The 18,812-nt window shown below is 45.1% G+C and overlaps 1 long non-coding RNA gene across 1 annotated transcript in view; it reads right to left on the bottom strand.

Annotated features, from left to right (window-relative positions):
* Window positions 1–8,699, bottom strand: part of LOC144827402 (uncharacterized) — a 333,568-nt gene extending 324,869 nt beyond the window's left edge. The window contains exon 1 of the long non-coding RNA XR_013610170.1: window positions 8,369–8,699. This is a non-coding gene — a long non-coding RNA (uncharacterized LOC144827402). The remainder of the gene's footprint in view (window positions 1–8,368) is intronic.
* Window positions 8,700–18,812: the final 10,113 nt, after the last annotated feature.

Raw genomic sequence — 18,812 nt, 5'->3', positions numbered from 1 at the left:
AAGGAGACTGTAAGCAGACTGACATATACGTTTTAAAACATGAAACAATTTATCTGGCCTCTTTTCTGGTCTAGTAAGGACTTTGGGGCTATGTATATGGCACACTTTCCCTGTTTGTGCAATGGCGCACCTTTCAAAAGGTGTGCTCTGTGCAAGCAGCGACAGGGCAGTGTAACAGACTAGTAATTATTTGTGTTTTTACAAATACTATTGAATAGGTTGCATCTCCTGAAGAAAGATGTTTATGCTGACCTCTAGTGCCAGTATGCTGAGCTGGACTTTCAGCTATTTCATAGCATGTCCTTCAACATGCTAAAGCATTTTTTGCAATGCCAGCTCTGATTAATTTCTAGTGATTTTCCATTTTTGTATCTATAATTTCCAACATTTCCTTGTTTGGTTCTATCTGGGCTTGCAACTAAAACTTTGTGAAGTTGCATAATGTCTTCTTATGAAACTTTTGCAAAAATGCATGAACATTTTGTGAATTTATACTTAGGTAGAAACATTGAATTTTCCAGTATTTTGAGTCACTTTTTGTACTTGAGGGCTTACCTTCCAGTAAAATTTCACATCGTACCAGCAGGAGACTGATTTAAGAGGAAACTGTCTCTAGGCAACATATTTTCTACTCAAGCTAGTCTCCTGCTGATATCTTGCAATATGTTTTAATGCAAAATGTACACTTAAGCAAAATGGTGTAACGTTCAATTTTGAAAAATGCCATGAATTTTCCATAAAGTGAAAATCATGAATTTCTCAAATTTTGCTTGTGTAATTACAATTGAGCCGGGCCTCCTTGCAATCATCTAGCTTAGGGATAGTCATAGCAAATCTGGGCGACTGAGGAGGCCAATAACACTGTGGCACAACATCAATACTTGGCTAGGAAATGGATGTTTTGGGGGTCAGTTACCTGCAGGTGTCATGCAATTGCAGTTTGGCAAAGCTGATCTAAGTTTGTGGGGTGGGCATGGCCAGTGCTAATTAAGGAAGGTAACGTGAGACAACCTTATCCTCCTGCATTGTGCCATGGTTACTTGCTCCCCGTCAGGCATTGCACCGCCAGCTTGACGAGGAGCAAAAACCCATATGATGAAGCATGACACCTAGCTTGCTAGGTGTGTGAGGGTTTTAGGTCCCGACAGGGAGGACTCCCCCCTCCCCTTCCGCACCCCAGCTAAATCTCCGGGTGCCTCATCCCCATTTTAGTCTCCTGGAATATACTAATACCCCCTCAAACCCCGCCGTCACCCCCCCCACCCCTCCCCTCTCGCCCTGGGGAACTGCGTACCCTTCCTTGTTTCCATGGTTACTTGCTCACCACAAAAGAAAAGGTATTTACACACCAGAGTAGAGAACAGCATCACTTTTACAATCTCCAGCTCAAGAAAAGAGGGCTATGTAATAGAAGCCAGGTGCATACATAGAGTCCATTCTTGATTTTCATATTACAAGACACTTCTGGATACAATCTTCTCACCATTGTTTAGTATCTGGGAAATGTTCCTGCCAAATACAACACTATGGGGCATATCATCATAATATCACGCATCACAGGGCAGTGCAATATGTCACTTTGCTGCACTGTATAATAGTTAAAAGACAGGAATGCACCGTACTTAAAACTGTACCATGCATTCCTGCATTATCCTTAGTGCTGGCGCACAACCTGCTCTCAGGAGCCAACGCAGGCACTCTTGCGCCATGGTGCAAGAGTGCTTGCGTTGTTAGCAGGATGGTTTTTGTGAAGGAGAAACAATTCTCTGAGGCATTTTCCTCTTTCTATGTGTGCTGCAGAATGCAGTAAACAGAGAAAGAGGAAACAAATGAGGAGACATAAACATCTTTCTCTTTGTTGTACCTCACCTGGGGAGGCATATGAATTCTGGCATATACCCAAGTCTACCACTATGGTTAGTCTGAGAATGTGCCAAAATCCATGAGTTTTGCCTGGAAACACCCACACACCACGCATGGAACTCCTCCCTGAGGGAGAGTAATGCAATGCAGCGATTAGCGCTGCAATGCAATAATATGGATGTATCAAGCCACTCAGGGCCAATCAAGGGGGCCTTGCGTGGCCTGATAAATCCCATCTCAAGAATTGCATTGCTTTTGCACCACGTTGCGTGGTGCAAAACAGATGCAACCCTTGATAAATATAGCCCTATGATGTGTCCATACACCCCACCATTAGTGCCTATGTAGTGCATGGTGCTGAGGGAATACCTATTTGTGGGACACACCATTTTTTATTATACAATACTTCTTAAGGCGTTTGGTTTGCTGCTCGGGATACAAAGTGGTCTTCAGAAAACAGATGGCGGAATTTACACACTCCTCTGTTGCATTGACCTCCAGCCTACACCAAGTACAAACATGAAGAAATGTGCCTTATTTTATCTTTTGTATATTTTCAAATCAAGTAAAAATAAACTTTACTTCGGCTGTGTAACCATAAAAGCACATACAAATGTAACAATACATTTAGAGCACCTTAGATAGACAGTTTTTACATATTTAAATACAGAGAATCAAATTAAAAAACAAGTATACTATAGTGCAAATGTATACATTGTTCTCTGACTCATCAACATAGTACATTACAGGGTTAATTAAAATTCATTAAGTGATAGTTTTAAAACCATTAAAACAAGATTCAATAAATACTGAATAAAAGGAATCAATGTTTTATTAAAATTTAGATTTCAGCTGTTTATCCTTGCTTGGGAGAATATGCAAAGTTAGGATAGCAGATAGTAAAAGTAGGGGAGCAATATACAACTGTGACTTGGCGTCATGGTCAGTGGTTGAGAGGAATTTAATTGTCAGTAGACTCATTTTCCTTTACAATACTCCTACGAATACACCACATCATGAGTAGAAACCTAGAGTTAACAAACACATATAAAGGGTCCGTTTCGTAGTTTAATATCCTAAAGGCCTCAGAGTGGTGTCTTATTCCCACATTTCTACCAAGCTGGAGTATCTATTTAGACCTAGGTCTGATGTAAGCAGGACAGAAGAGGAGAACATGGAGTTTGGTTTCATCGGTTGCGGTACACCCAGGGCATCCTAATTTAGTTGCTCCTTTCCATTTATTGGTAAAAGCTCTAAGCGGGAGGACCCCGTGCCTAAATTGAATATACAGTTTCTTTGCAATAAGGGGCTGGATGCTGTCCAGGGCCAACTCCAGTTTGTACTGCTGTTTGGCTTCCAGAAACCTGGAAGTCAGACAGCATGAATTAGTGCACTAGGATAGTTGGATGCATTTATGTTCCTTATAAGCAGAGAGTAGGGTTTTTTTGGAAATTGAGGGGCAGGTCTCTTCTGGCATCTGCCACATATTCATCCTTCCCAGTGCTTGGCAAGTGTTCCTAATGTGTGTCAACCAAGGTATAAGTGGAGTCGTGTGGCTCACTGGTTAGCGGCGGCAGACCCGGAAGCAGAGAACGGCCCAGGACCAGGGTTCAATTCCCGACGCGGCAGGGTCGTGGACCAGGGTCAGCGGACTCGATAATTCTCGCCTTGGTGCCTACTCTAACCAGGGATCACACTCGGCAATTCTGGGCATTAGCTTGCCTCATCTCTACAACGGCCCCCCACATTCGCCGGGGATGCCTGGTTTCACCTTGGAGATACCCAGTCGGGACCATCTCACAGGGATAGCCAGGACAGGTTCCCCAGCGGTCTACAGCGCCACGACGCCTCAGGGCAGCAATGCGCTTTACAAGACACATACATACATACATACATACATACATATTCCGTGTGTCCAATATTTTCATAACATCCCTCAATTCCTCCCTATAATTCACCAACTTGAGCGTATTCCAAATACGGCGCCAAAATAGGAGTGGACGTGAGGCAGTTAAATCAGCAATGGGGCCAATACCCAAATCCATCCGTAATGGTGTCAGCGGAGTACTTTTTGGAAGCGCCAACAACTGCCTGAGGAATGTATTCTCAGTTAAAGATAGGATGTTGGTTGGGCAGTGTCCCCAGAGCTCCGCTCCATATAGCGACGGTCACCTTGCTTGCACTTTGTATATTTCTGCCAGAGGGTCTACTACTTTCTGTGTGCAACTTTTATAAACTTTCAGAATTCCACCTATGGACTGCGTGAGTTTTGAATGAGCTTTCTTAATCTTGTTCCCCAAGTCCATCTTATCGTTAAGTGACAGACCTAAATAGTCAAAGATAGACACCCTCTCATGGGCCAGGCCTTCCATTTGGGGGTGTGGGCAGTTGGTGGTACTTGCATGGAAGACCATATAGTTAGTCTTTTGGAGGTTTATCACCAGATCCCGCTTCCTGCAGAATGAACAGAACTCTTCCAAGACCAGCTGCATACCCATTGGTGATTTTGAGAGTAGCAGGGTATTGACCGCATACATTAAAGCTGTTATATTGTGGTTACCTAGCCTTGGGGAATCTATGTCTTTTACACCCAGTACAGTTTTAATAAGGCCATTTAAAAAGAGAGAGAACAGGGTCAGGGCTAAAACACATCCCTGTCTCACCCCTTTCTCTACCGGGAAGGGGACCGTCAATTCCCCATTCTTGCCGTACCTTATTTTCCGCATACGTGTCCTGGTGCAAGCACTTAAGCAAGTTGCATAGGTGGGGTGGTACTCCCATATCCTGAAGTATCCCCCAAAGTTGGTCCCGCTGCACCATATCGAATGCGGATTTAAGGTCCATGTAGGTTAGGTAAAGGCTGCCACCCTCTAAAGTAAAATGTTTTCAGTAGATCATTTGCAATCTAAACATCTGATCTATGGTTGACGTTTTAGACCTAAACCCAGCTTGTAAAGGCATTAATAATTTTTTTTCCTCCATCCATGATTGCAGTCGATCAAGGACAACCCTGGCAAATATCTTTTGGGTAACGTCAATGAGACTAATTGGACGATAATTTGCTGGGTTGAGCAGGGAACCTTTTTTTATAAATTAGAATGATTTCTGCCCCTGCCAAAGTTGGGGGCATTGCCATACCTTGTAGGATGGCATTGAACAAAGTCCATAGGTAGGGTGTCCACACTGCTTGCTCATTTCTAAATAGGTCACCGGGAATTCTATCAATGCCGGGTGCCTTAGCTGGGAGCAGTCTTCCCAGCGCAGCGCTAACCTCTTTCATAGTGCATGAGGTGCATCACAAGTTAGGTTGGTTTCATTCGTTGATTCTTCCCTGGGAGCTACTTCGCCGTCAGTGCTCCTCATATATAGAGTTTTAACATGGGATCTCCAAACTTCTTCACCCAAGTTTGGCTCAATTGCAGAGCTGCCTTCAGATTTACCAGATTTCACTACGTTCCAAAAGCCTCTCATATTCCGGATGTCTAAAGCTTTTCTAATTGCTTCCCATTTATCTAGCTCCCAAGTGGCTTTCACTTCAGCTATAGTTTTTTTTATAATGTACCCTGTTTACCTTGGTGGATTGATGGTCATTGTTTTTAATCCCCAGTAATGCTACATTCAATGTTATAAAAGTTCTCAGCCAGGTTTAAAAACAATTCCTGATGGTTTGTACTTACTAACGTGAGGAATTCGACACCATGACAATTATCAGGTGCTCGAGAAGCCATTTCGAAAAAAGGGATGACTTGATTGTAAAGGGCTGCCACTTTTTCAGGTGATTGAACAAAAGTTTCCCACCACACTCTTCTACCCCCTGCAGAAGTGATTAATTTTGGGACTACTTGTGGGGATGTGCTCTGTGGAGCATTGGGCTGGGGGAGGGCTATTTCTAGCACCAACGGATTGTGGTTACTTTCAGATCTGGCCTTGACCAGAAAGTCCATGATTTTATGACATAGATCTACTCCAACCAAGATATAGTCAATTATAGAGGCTTGCCCTATCTTATTAAAGGATAAATGTTCCCGGACTGTCGGAGGGAAAACGGCTGTTACCTGCCCTGAGAAAGTGAATATATGTTAGTGAATTCATCTGTAAGACTAAAGGGTTCCATCCTCTTAATGGACAACTTTTGCAATCGGGGATAGACCGGACGAGTCTTTGTCACTCCTAACAGAGTTTTCAATGCCATTTAGGGGTTCGTAATGACAATTAAAATCACCGCCGATGATTACATGTGACTGTTCTGATAGCGTGTGCAGAAAGGTATCAAGACAATCTATTCTCGAGGAGGTTTGCCCCAGCCTCACTGGACGAGAATAGATATTCATAATTGCTATCTTCAGAAGGTTTAGGAAGGAAAGAAGGATGCACAGAATATCGGGAGAGGGAGAATCTACCATTTTGATACTGCATCCCAGATGTGTACCAACCCATATACATAACCCCCCTGAGGGTCTCCCCTTAGGCCCCTGGACTGCTGGGATACTATATGTGACATATCCCACTCTATGCAAGTCTGCCCTAGACCATGTTTCCTGGAAAGGCATAGCTGATGACTGTCAATGAACTCTCCCCAGTCAGGGAGGTCCATTTTTACACTAAGCCCTGCTATATTCCATGATAAGGTCTTGGGATAGTGGGGCACCTCTAAGGTTGGGGTATCATATAGTTGTTGTCTCCCATCCCTTGATGTTTACTGGTGCGACATATTAGCCTGCTCGTGGGTTCCTAAGTTGATTGAGGTGTTATCAGGATCCCTGCTCGGCTCAATCGGGCCACCGGGGTTAGTGCGGGGTGTTGTAAGGTCGTGGATTTTTCCAACTGGCTCTTCCTTGCTCTTAATTTTTCCTCAGTTGTAAGGTTCCCGTGTCTGCTCTGTAAGGGGTATTAGGCTTTTAGGTATTGAATTTAGTCAGTCAACCAAATCCAAGGAGCTAAATCTATTGCTCACTAGGATGTTGAATGGCGTAGTATCCTCACATCCTTGTCTCGTGTTATGGGTAATGGTACTCTGGGCTTTCAATTCCCATTTTCTGTAGACTCTTCCTCTTTCATCAACCAGCTGAGTTGGAGGATAGAAATAGTCCAAGGATAGTGTTTGAATCATTCCCGTTTCCTCGGAGGATCTCCATCCCAAGATGTGCTGGATCGTTCTCCTATCCCTAAAGTTGATCAAAACACAATCCCCCCGAGATTTCCTTTCTGGTCTGTCACAGCCAGTCAACCCTGTGTGCAAATAGAATTTCACTGTGAGTTAAAAAGGGAATTGGTCTGTATTTGTTTAACCAGTGTGTGACTTTGTTTTTTAGTTCTGGGTATGTCGCCCCTCGGCCAGTTTCCAGCTCTGGCACTCCAGTTAATATAACAACATAAGGTGTGGATGCTGGGGGCAGATCTATACGAGGGAGTGTTGAGCTATTTTCCCTCGTCCTGAGGTGGGGTGTATTCTGTGTGCCAGTAAAGGAGTTTCTTTGTGGCTCTTGTCCTATTGGGAGATCTGGGGTATTCACCATAGGCCTAAGTTCTTGTATATGGTCTATGGGACAAGACGGCCTATTTTGGGAAGAAGCTAAGGCCTGGTTTTGTTGGGCTGGAGGAGCAGTCCCTGTGCAAACTTGCATGTTAACAGGTATTTTGTGTTCCCCGGAAGGGGGCAAAACTAAAATATTAGGTAGAGCGTCCAGGTTTTGTTGGGGAACAATACTACAGTTGGATTGTTTGATGTGTTCAGTTGTTCGGCAAATAACATCAATTTTAGACCCCCACGAGACCATCGTTGATGTTAACTTATCGATGCATCTCATTGCCACTTCGAATTCAGATTGTATAAGTTGTTCGAAGTGGGCCTAAAGCTCTGTAGCCAGTTGTAGTACCCATTCTGGGGGCTCCAGGGGTTTGGGTCTACTTTCATTGGCCGCTTGCCCTCCCGCCAGCTTGTCTACAACCACCACAGGAGTGTTTCTCACCAGTCTCCCTCTTTTAGGGGCAGTTTGCTTTCTAGGTCCTCCTCTCTTTTTTGCTCCCCCACCCACGCTGGACCTACTGGTGGTGCCCCTGATTGGGAATTCTTGGGCACAGGGTAAATCTAACGTTATAGGAGCCACCAAAGTTTGTGGGGAATGGGATAGATCTAAATCTTTGGTTGGGGAGATGCTTGATATCGCCGGGGTCAATGAGAGACGTCTCTCTGTACGTTCAATTTAGCTGGAGACTGCTCCTATTGCCTGCTGCAGCATTTTATCATTAGCAGTTGGTTTAACAGTGGGCGTAGGTACGGCAGCTTTCTGTCTAGTTGTTGGCCTAGAAAGTGGGGGAGTATGTTTACCCACAGTAATGTGTTTCTTTTGGGCCACCCCTGCCCACAACAGCTCTTACAACATCTTGTTACTGGGTATGGAAGAAGAAGAATCAGGGGCTATGACTTTACTCTACAATATTGACAGCCTGGACCCCCAGCTCAATTTGGGTGTATATCTTACAGTACAACAACATTTGACAGTACCTTTAAACCTCAGCCAAGGGGGGTGGCACAGCCCAGCCTCGGGCAGTCTCGGACGGGCTCAGACGGGTCCGCCCTTGGCCGGGCTTTGCCCGGGCGCCGCCTGCGCATGTCCCGCACTGCGGGAGGCTGGCAGCGCTTATGTTGCTGCTCTGGCCCTAGCGGATGACGTCACTGTGCTGGCCCGGGGTTGCTGGGGGCCGTAGTCTTTGCTGCAAGCCGTTCCCCTCATGGTGCTGGCAGTGCTGATGCACCTGTTCCCCTCATGGCGCTGGCAGTGCTGAAGAAGCCATTCCCCTCAAGGCGGAGTGAAGTGGAGCACAGCTGTTTCTCTCACAGCAGGTAGGAGCTTGTCCCGCGCTGCGGGAGGCTGGCAGCGCTTATGTTGCTGCTCTGGCCCCAGCGGATGACGTCACTGCGCCAGCCCGGGGTTGCTGGGGGCCGTAGTCTTTGCTGCAAGCCGTACCCCTCACGGCGCTGGCAGTGCTGATGCAGCCGTTCCCCTCACGGCGGAGTGAAGTGGAGCAAAGCCGTTTACCTCACGGCAGGTAGGAGCGTGTCCTCGGCAGGTAGGAGCGTGTTTCATAGTTCATGTCAGCTAGGGCAGTTGTGAAAATATACTTTCTGTGGGGAGTAGAATCCTCAACATCTACCTATTCTATTACATTGCTAAGTATTCATGAGAAGAATCCAGCACGAACATCTTAACCCAAACCTGTACTTGGCATCACTTGAGGCAAATATTTTCTTGATATTTGATTTTGAACTGTACCATCATTCAATTGGGCTGTGCCAGAGCGTAGATCCACTTGTAGCGGGCCAAACATTTGCCATACAGAAAATACTTTGATTGTGGCCACAAAGTTTGAGCAACTTCACACGAGGCTCTATTTGTTGCAAGGATCAGCAACACATCCATGATGAAATAATGCATATTGTCTGATTCTAGTCTTTTCCTTCCAGATGCTTTTGAGGCTTCAATTGACTGGTGGTTTGTGCTTTAGGAGCTGGTGTCATTTATATTGTCCTTTGTAGTTATTATGGCCACCTCATGTGTCCCTGTGCCAGATGGAAGCCCCTGAATGGACAGTGTTGATGCAGGTGATGGTAGTATTTGGAGTAAGGTTTCTGAATTGTGTTTTATTTGCTGTAAAGATCATCACAGTAACTAGGGAGAAGTTGGCAGACGATGGAATAGGGAAAATAGAATAAAACCACTTACCTTGCACTCCCCGAGTCAGCAATGCGGCAAGCGCAAGGTAAGTGTTTTTCTTTTTTATTTACATTTTATTTTCCCTATTCTGACGTCTGTTAACTTCCCTCCCCGCCCACCCGCCACTCTTACCTGCACCGGCCACGACTGGTAAATAGAACTGCTCGGGTCTTCTACAATACTATCCTTTTATTGGTGGCCTGCTGGTGTCCTGACTTAATTATTATTTGGTGCCAGTGTTGATGTCTTTCAAAGTTTTCTTTAATTACTTTGTTTGCAGAATTTATATAGCACAGTTGTAGTGAGATGAGCAGTTTTATGTTTTACAATAACTGAGATAACAAACGGTACAGTTAGGAGTAGGTATCATCTGGCACTCTGTAACATGTGATATCATGAGGGGACAAGGATACAGGTTAATTGATAGGTATTCCGGGAGATAGGTTCTACAAAGGAGTGTTTTTAGTCTCTTCTGAATGCAAGAGTATCGGGTTTATCATGATATGTAGAGGTACCATTTCTCACAACCTGAGAGCCAATTTGGGTAGGTAATGGTTGCAGACATAGCCCCTAGGGTGTAGCATGGCTTGGTGATAACGTCATGACTTGCCGCTTGATGTTTTTGGAAGATATTTACCTATCAGTCAAGGGTACAATATGGTAATGGACCAGTAGGTGACTATTGATAATAGAACATATTGTGTTACACTCAGTAGAGTAGGTTTTTGAATATAATTGTAGCCTGCAGCACGTGTATCGGGTAAAGTACGAAATATTTGTCCTTGCATCTCACATCTTCCTTAACCTCCAATTTGTCTATACGTGCATGTCAAGTTGGTTCTTATTCGAGTGCCATCCTTGTGTGGATGTGGTGCAGAAGTACTAAAGAAGTTTAAATCCACGTTTTCTTTTTTTCTACCTTGTTGATTGTGTCACACTATATGCAATGTGTGAGCTGAATGATATTTTTACCTTGTGCTCAGCCTTGTGTGGACGACGGTTAATGGCTGATGCAGGGTTTTGCTGATTACAGTGGGGGGTTACTGAGAAGTAGTGATAGGAGCTTGAGTATATTTGTAAATCATGTTATAATTTTTATTTTCCATGTTTTGTTACCATACCCCTGCCTGGCGTGAATTCAGTAGTTCATCACTTTAAATTGTTGGCCCAAAGCTTAAATCACATATATTTAACAGCTAAAGGTATGGAAACGCAATGCAATACAGACTGTATAGCACTGCATTTTGATGGGATTCGGCACAAAATGTCTTCATAAGCAATGGATCAATTTATCTCTCAAGCTACATCCATGAATATATCTATGTATTTAGAATGGGTATAGATTAAAGAGGCAATATTAGGCAGAGCGCATGTGTTACATGGTGGTATGTGTCAGTGGAGCTCAACATATTGAACCACTCTCTGCTGTGAACCAGGTGAGCTTGGATTTAAAATGAATGGTAGACCCAACAAGTGAGAATAAAAAACACAAACATAAAACAAGAAATACATGGCTACATAGTTATCTGGACCCTCCATGGAAAATACACTAAAACCTCACTGTACTAACTAACAATAAAAAAGAAATAGCACCCAACCAATGAGCAGCAAAATTGAGATCTAAGGGAGTGACGTTGTTTAAAGAATGTGACGATGGTGCCTGGTTGCTACTTATTGATCATGTGGTGTCTTTAGTTTTAATGTGCAGGTCATACTTATTTTCTTTGCAGTTGAATGAGTGAGAATGAAGAAGAAATGTAAAAATAACTGCAGTTTCCATCTTTCACTATAAAGTAAGTAATCTTAATAATTTATAACACTAAGGGGCCCATTATAATAACGGGCGCATCCGCCCGCTAAAAACCACCACTCGCTCCCAAATTCCCCCAGCCAGATTACCATGGCGGGGGGACCCCGGCGGACGTAAAGACCGTCCAACGGTTTTCCGCCCGGTCGCAGAGTCGACCAGGCAGAAAAGCAGCTAACAAGGTGGCGGTGTCTGTGAGACACTGCCATCCATATTAACATGTGTGCGGGGATGTGCCTTCCGTGGTGGTAGGCAGGTGGTTTCTGCCATTGGGGGCCTGTTGCGGCCCCCCAGGGACTCTGGAGGGTGTAGGGTGCACATGGGGGTACCTATGGTACCCCCCAGCAGTTCCATGCACAACATGGCAGGCATCATGCGGTGCCTGCCATGTTGTGCATGGAAGTGCAAAACATGCCTTCCTGGCATTGTGGCGGGCGGTGCTGAGTGCACCGCCCGCCACAATGTCTGGAATGCAGGATGCGCCCCCCGCCATTCTAATGGGGCCCCTAAATGCATTTTAAATACTCATGGGGTAATAGTAAATTGTAATTGTGTTCATGCATCTGAAAACTGGATCCTGCTTTCCCCTCCTTCAAGTGCTAACAATTGCCTTTGTAAGTATCTGTTTCCTTTCTTCTACATTTCCAGCAGTCACATTAGCATTAGCATGTAAAATACAAAGGTGACAGAGAAGAAGGATGAACTGGTCAATTTCCCACCTATATTCTTCTAATTAAGGCAACCATCTTAGAACAAACTAAGGGCTTGTTTTGATTTTGGTAGTATGACCACCGGCCCGCTGCTGTGCCGGTCTCTGACACACCGTTGAGCTGATGACAGTCTGCCCGCCCTATCTAGAAGTATACAGGATAACCTCAGTTGTGTCCACCTGCAGAGGCAGCAAACAACTCTTTACAATCTTGGCTGTCCTCAGCCTTAGATGCTTTCATTCCTGCTAGAATGGTCCAAGGCAGAAATGAGCATGCAGCCCCCTGGTTCAACGAAACCCTGATCTCCATTAGAAACCATTGTAAGGCCGTAGAATGCTCTTGGAGGAAATCATACAATCCTTCTCTAAAAACACAATACAGAGCAGCTACTAAGTCCTACCATAAACAAATTCGAAAATCCAGGGCAGACTATTTTGCAAATAAAATAAGGAGCAACTACAACCCTGCAATGAAATTTACGAAACCAAAATCTTACAAAACTCCCACTTTCATCAGACCCACTAGAGCCTGCAATGCTCACTGCGAGAAGCTAGCAGAGTATTTTACTGGCAAGATAAATTATATCCATTGGAACTTTTCCCCCAATGCTACTGCCATGAGGCCAGATGGCCCCAAAACCACTGCCACACCTTTGCTCAATTGTCTGTCCCCTCTGTGTTTGTCTGAGCTACGTACCGTATGTAGCCAAGTCAAAACAGGTTCATCTGCTGACCCTTTTAAGCCAGAGGTGTTTCTGAAAATCCAGGATTTTTTGCTCCTGCCCTGACTAGAACTGATCAATCTCTCTCTGCATCAGCATATGTACCTGGTCCTTGGAAGCCTGCCAAGGTTATTCCCTACTGAAGAAACCTTCTTTGGATGCTTTCGAACCTGAACATTTCTGCCCCATCTCCCTCTTGCCTCTTCTTGCTAATGAAGCAGAGAAGCATGTCAATATCACTCTAACCAGGTTTTTAGAAGATAGCCAGATATTGGACACCTCCCAGAATGGCTTTAGGCCAATGCAAAGCACAAAATCCGCACTTCTGACAGTGATGGAACAAATCCGCAGTAATTTAGATGAAGGCAGATCCGCACCACTGATTCTGCATAACGTGAGCTCACTGGGTCTGTACACAAGCTCCAACTTTCTGGAACGCACTTCCCCTCCATCAGGAGCATCCAGAATCATCTGTCCTTCAGGAAGGCTTCAAATAACCTGCCTTTTCACCTGTTAGGATTGTTATTTGGGGGGTTTCTTCTTCTCAGGCCATTGGTTTAGTTGGTTTTACCTACTGGACTAGCGCTGGGAAGCCCCGTCCCATTCCTGGGGCAGCTATGTGTTATATACATTTAATAACATTTTGTAACATAACATAATAGAATACAGCAGCAGCCTTCTGTGATGGCGAACTGCCACCATTGCTGTCCTGACGGCGGGGTCCCGATGACCAGAATTAGATGTTCCCATTGGTCTGACGATGTTCTCTTGGTGGAGTACTGATGGGGGTGACCCTGGAGGTAGGGAGACAGATAAGTGACATTTCTTTTAACATAACACACATATCTGTTATTTATGTGTCTGTAGGTGATGTGTTGAGACCATTATGTGTACATTCTGCATTGCACCCCACCAAACACACACAATGAAATGTATAACCGCACAGACCACAAACACCTACCTACGGGTCCATCAAAACTGGGTCCATCAAGGTGCAGCAGGACAGAGAGTACCTGGACGAAGACAAGGAAGACAAAACTGCAGCCTGAACCTTAAAAAAAGATGAGTTGTCACCCCTTTTCTACCTACTCCACCGATCCGAAGTAGGAGGGATTCCTGTTGGAAGTCCTGTTGAAACAGGCCACATCCAAATCTGGAGGGTAGGAATCCTGGTTAGACTCCAGCTGATGTCTCCTGCAGCTCATCCCGCATAGATGGGAAGAAAAGTCCTGGCATGTCGGTGGGACCGCGGCGATCTTTTCTCCCATTGCCAACCAACATCTAAATTGGGAAGTGGACCGCCAGGTAGGAGGGTGAGAAGACAGTCAAAGAAGTCCACTTCATCACATTCCCACCAACATCTAAATCGGGCCCTACGTTTTTAACCCCTTCGCTGCTAGGCCTTTTCCCCTCCTGTGCTAAGCCTTTTTTTGGTGATTTGGGGTAGTGCGCGCTTAGGCCCCTGTAACTTTTTGACCACATAAGGTATCCACGCCACATTTGCGTCCTTTTCTTCCAACATCATGGGGATTCTAAAGGGGTCCAGGGTTTGTGGATTCCCTTGGAGGGGTCCCAGAAATTAAGCAAAATACAGTGAAACTTTAGTTTTTTTCAGAAAAATTGGAAAAACGGGCTGCAAATGAAAGCCTCTGAGTTTTTCCCTGCAAATGTTATCAAAAAAGGGTTTGTGGGGCTGAAATCTCCATTTTCACAGATTTTAGGGAATGACAGTCTTTTGTCAGAGAACCAACATTTTTTACACAGTTTTGGCATTTTTCTGGGACATAGTCTATTTTTGCTATTTTTAGAGCTTTCAACCTCCTTCCAGTTAATGGTAGAAATGAGTTTGAAAGCAATAATGGGTCCTGGAAAGCTATACATTTTCGCAAAGTAGACAAAATTCTGAATTCAGAAAGGGGTCATTTGTCTAAATCCATGAAGGTTTCTTTATAGAAACTAACAGTTACATTTTGGAATAATTGAAAATTTGTTGAAAAAAACAGCCTTTTGTCTCAACGTATTCACCTATAACTTCTTGTAATTTTGACAGATCTTGAAAAGCAATATACCGTTACATCCGTTAGACCTTCCTGGTTGTGCGGATATATAGGACTTGTAGTTTCACCAAGTACCCGACAAACCCAGATCCAAAAACTGAGCAGCAACTTGCAATGGTATTTTAATATTTACTGGGTATAGAGCACTTATTCTTGGTAAATGTATGCATGGAAAAATCTGTATGAAAGACACCTATGTATTTCTGAATTGGGTACAAATTATAGAGTTTAGAAACAGTATATATTTGCACATTTTCAAAATTGGGAATACTCATACTAGCATGAGAATTATTGCTCATTTTTCAAAAAGATTTTTTTTGCACAATGTCTTTCATTGGGAAGGGAGAAATGCATGAAAACTCAATAGGTAATAACAGTTGATTTACAAATCTGAGTTACCCTAAGTCTCCCGATAAAACGGTACCTCACTTGTCACCAGCTTTTGCAAGAGGGGTTTCCTGGGTTTTTGGCCCCGTGCTAGACGGCCATCTAGGGAAACCTATCAAACCCACACATTTCTGAATAGTAGACATCTGGGGGCTTCCAAGGAGGTATGGCTTGCGTGGATCCTCCAACGTTCCTTTACCCAGAATCCCTTGCAAATCTCAATTGTAGTTGAAAACAATCAGATTTTTCACACATTTTTGTGTGGGAAAGCATGGCATCACTGGGCTCACACAAATTTCCTCCCACCCAGCGTTCCCCCAGGTCTCCCGATAAAAATGGTACCTCACTTGCGTGGGTTGGCATAGTGGCTGCAACAGGAAAAGGTCCAAATCATACGGTGGAGAATTTAAAATAACCTATAGCAAAACTACCTTCTTTTTTTGGGGGGGCACCTGAGTTTTTGGCCCGGGGCTCGGTGGCCATCTAGTTCTGAAAACTAGACACCCGGGGCAGTCCAGGGAGGTATGGCATGCATGAGTCCCCCAATATCTTCCTACCCAGAATTCCTTGCAAACCTTAAAATTAGGTAAAAAATCACTTTTCCAAACTTTTTTGCGTGGGATCTCCATGCCGGCAACAAAGTCCTACCACCCAGCGTTCCCCTTGTTCTCCCGAGTAAAATGATACCTCACTTGTGTGGGTGCCCCAAAGCAGAACAGGCTAAAAATGAATCTTTAAAAATTGTATTGTTTTGGATTGACAAATTAAGCATCTCACCTTAGTCACAGGCCTTTGGCCCACCCACACAAGTGAGGTATCATTTTACTCGGGAGATCAAGGGGAACGCTGGGTGGTAGGTCATTTGTGCCGGCACGGAGATCCCACGCAAAAATGTATGGAAAAGTGTTTTTTTAACCTAAATTTAAGGTTTGCAGGGATTTCTGGGTAGGAAAACATTGGGGGACCCACACATGCCATACCTCCCAGGACTCCCCCGGGTGTCTAGTTTTCAGAACTGTTTGGGTTTGGTAGTTTCCAAAGATGCCCGGCAAGCCCCGGGCCAAAAACTCATGGGATCCCCCTTGCAAAACCAAATTGTTTTGAATGAATTAAGTTTTCAATTTGAGAGCGTGCGATTCTTGGGACAATATTGCATGGAAATTGTGACAGACATTTTCAAGTTTGCAGGAGATCGTGGATAAAAAAAAACAATAGAATTCACCAGAAAGACATGACCATATACTCCCATGGTTTAACAATAATATCTAAATTTTGTAAGTTATTTATAGCTATAATGTACACCTTAACAGAGTTACTCAAAAGTCAAACATTCAAGCACGGCTATCTATTCATCATAGACACACACATACAGGTTGGATTCGGCACGAGGGCGAGTGATGGTTCAGTACATAAAATTTTATTAACAAGATATTTCAACAAAATGAAATGCTCTGTCAATAAATAAATGCATAAAAACCGAACCAGTGACTCGCAACTCGTGAGCTGTAAAGCCACGACAAGGCACCAACTGTTTTACAGGCCATTCACGCACCTTTCATACCTGATACACACCAGACCATTGACACCATCTGGAAGGAAAAGCAACACAGTACAACATTCTCAAAAAGGGACAAGGTACACCCTACTGCAGAAAGAGAAAAAAGACAAATGTTACTGCACAGCCATCTAATGCGCAAGCACACACACATACTGGTTGGATTTGGCACGAGGGTGAGTGATGATTCAGAACATACAATTGTATTCGCAAGTAATTTCACAAAAATGAAATACACTGCGTATAATTGAAAGTATGATAAACTGAACCACTGACTCACAGCTCGTGAGCTGTAAAGCCACATCAAGGCACCAACCTCTTTACAGGCCATTCATACACCTTTCGTACGTGTGACACATACAAAACATTCACACCGCCAGCCGTGGACCCATCACATTACAACACTCACACCAGCAGACAGCGCCATTCAAGGGCCCATCACTTTCACACGCCCACATTTCTGACACTGCAACTACACAAAATGATGGACTGCGTGGAGTGTCACTCAACTAGCAGTGTGTGTAGTGACCAACAGAAAGTAACTACTCACACACCGCCAGCCGAGTGCCAGTCCACCCGCACCACCATCCAAGCACCAGACCATGCACACCGCCAGCCAAATACCACTCAGCGCACACCGACAGCCAAGTACCACTCCACACACACCACCAGCCAAGCACCACTTCACACACACCGCAAGCCAAGTGCCACTCCACACACACCGCCAGCCAAGCACCACTCTGTGCACAGACAGCCAAGTACCACTCCACGCACACCACTAGCCAAGCGCCACTCCACACACACCACCAGCCAAGCGCCACTCCATGCACACCACCAGCCAAGCACCACTCCACGCACACCGCCAGACATGCGCCACTCCGTGCACAGACAGCCGAGTACCACTCAACGCACACCATCCAGCCAAGCGCCACTCCACACATACCGCCAGCCAAGCACCACTCCGTACACCGCCAGCCATGCGCCACTCCACACACACCACCAGCCAAGCACCACTCCGTGCACAGACAGCCAAGTACCACTCCACGCACACCATCCAGCCAAGCGCCACTCCACACACACCACCAGCCAAGCACCACTCCGTGCACAGACAGCCAAGTACCACTCCACGCACATCATCCAGTCAAGCGCCACTCCACACACACCGCCAGCCAAGCACCACTCCGTGCACAGACAGCCAAGTATCACTCCACGCACACCACCAGCCAAGCGCCACTCCACGCACACCACCAGCCAAGCACCAATCCAAACACAACACCAGGCAAGCGCAAGAGCACGCAGACCGCCAACCAAACACCAGACCACGCACACTGCCAGGCAAGCACCAGTCCACACACACCGCCAGGACAGCACCACTCCACACACATAGCCAGCCAAGCACCAGTCCAGGCACACCACCAGCCAAGCGCCAATCCAAACACACCATCAGGCAAGCACAATACCATGCACACCGCCAACCAAACACCAGATGAGACACACCACCAGCCAAACACCAGTCCACACAGACCACCAGGCAAGCGCCACTCCACACACACCGCCAGCCAAGCTTCAGCCCAGGCACACCACCATCCAAGCACCAATCCCAACACACCACCAGGCAAGCGCAAGACCACGCACACCACCAACCAAACAACAGACCACGCACACCGCCAGCCAAGCACCAGTCCGCAGACACTGCCAGCCAAGCACCAAACCATGCATACCGTCAGACAATGGACACTACACGCAAACCAACATCATACTTTAGTTTTTTTTTAAATAAAAGAAAACAAAAACAAATTGCAAATTGATACAAATCTACTAACACAACATCTAAATATAAAAAGACTACACAAATGCCAACTTTGAAACTGAACAATAAGTTTTAAAGAATAAAGACCAACCAGTTCACTTTACCACTCATGGATGCTCCCAAAAATTCTTTTGCGTGTGGTACAATCTAAAACAAGCAGGTACACACAGCCCGGGGTCTGAAGGGC

This window comes from Lissotriton helveticus, chromosome 4_1 (genome assembly GCF_964261635.1).
Source record: "Lissotriton helveticus chromosome 4_1, aLisHel1.1, whole genome shotgun sequence".
Lineage (NCBI taxonomy): Eukaryota > Metazoa > Chordata > Amphibia > Caudata > Salamandridae > Lissotriton > Lissotriton helveticus.
Note: the sequence above shows the minus strand (reverse complement) of the source record. Positions and strands in the feature narration are given on the sequence as shown.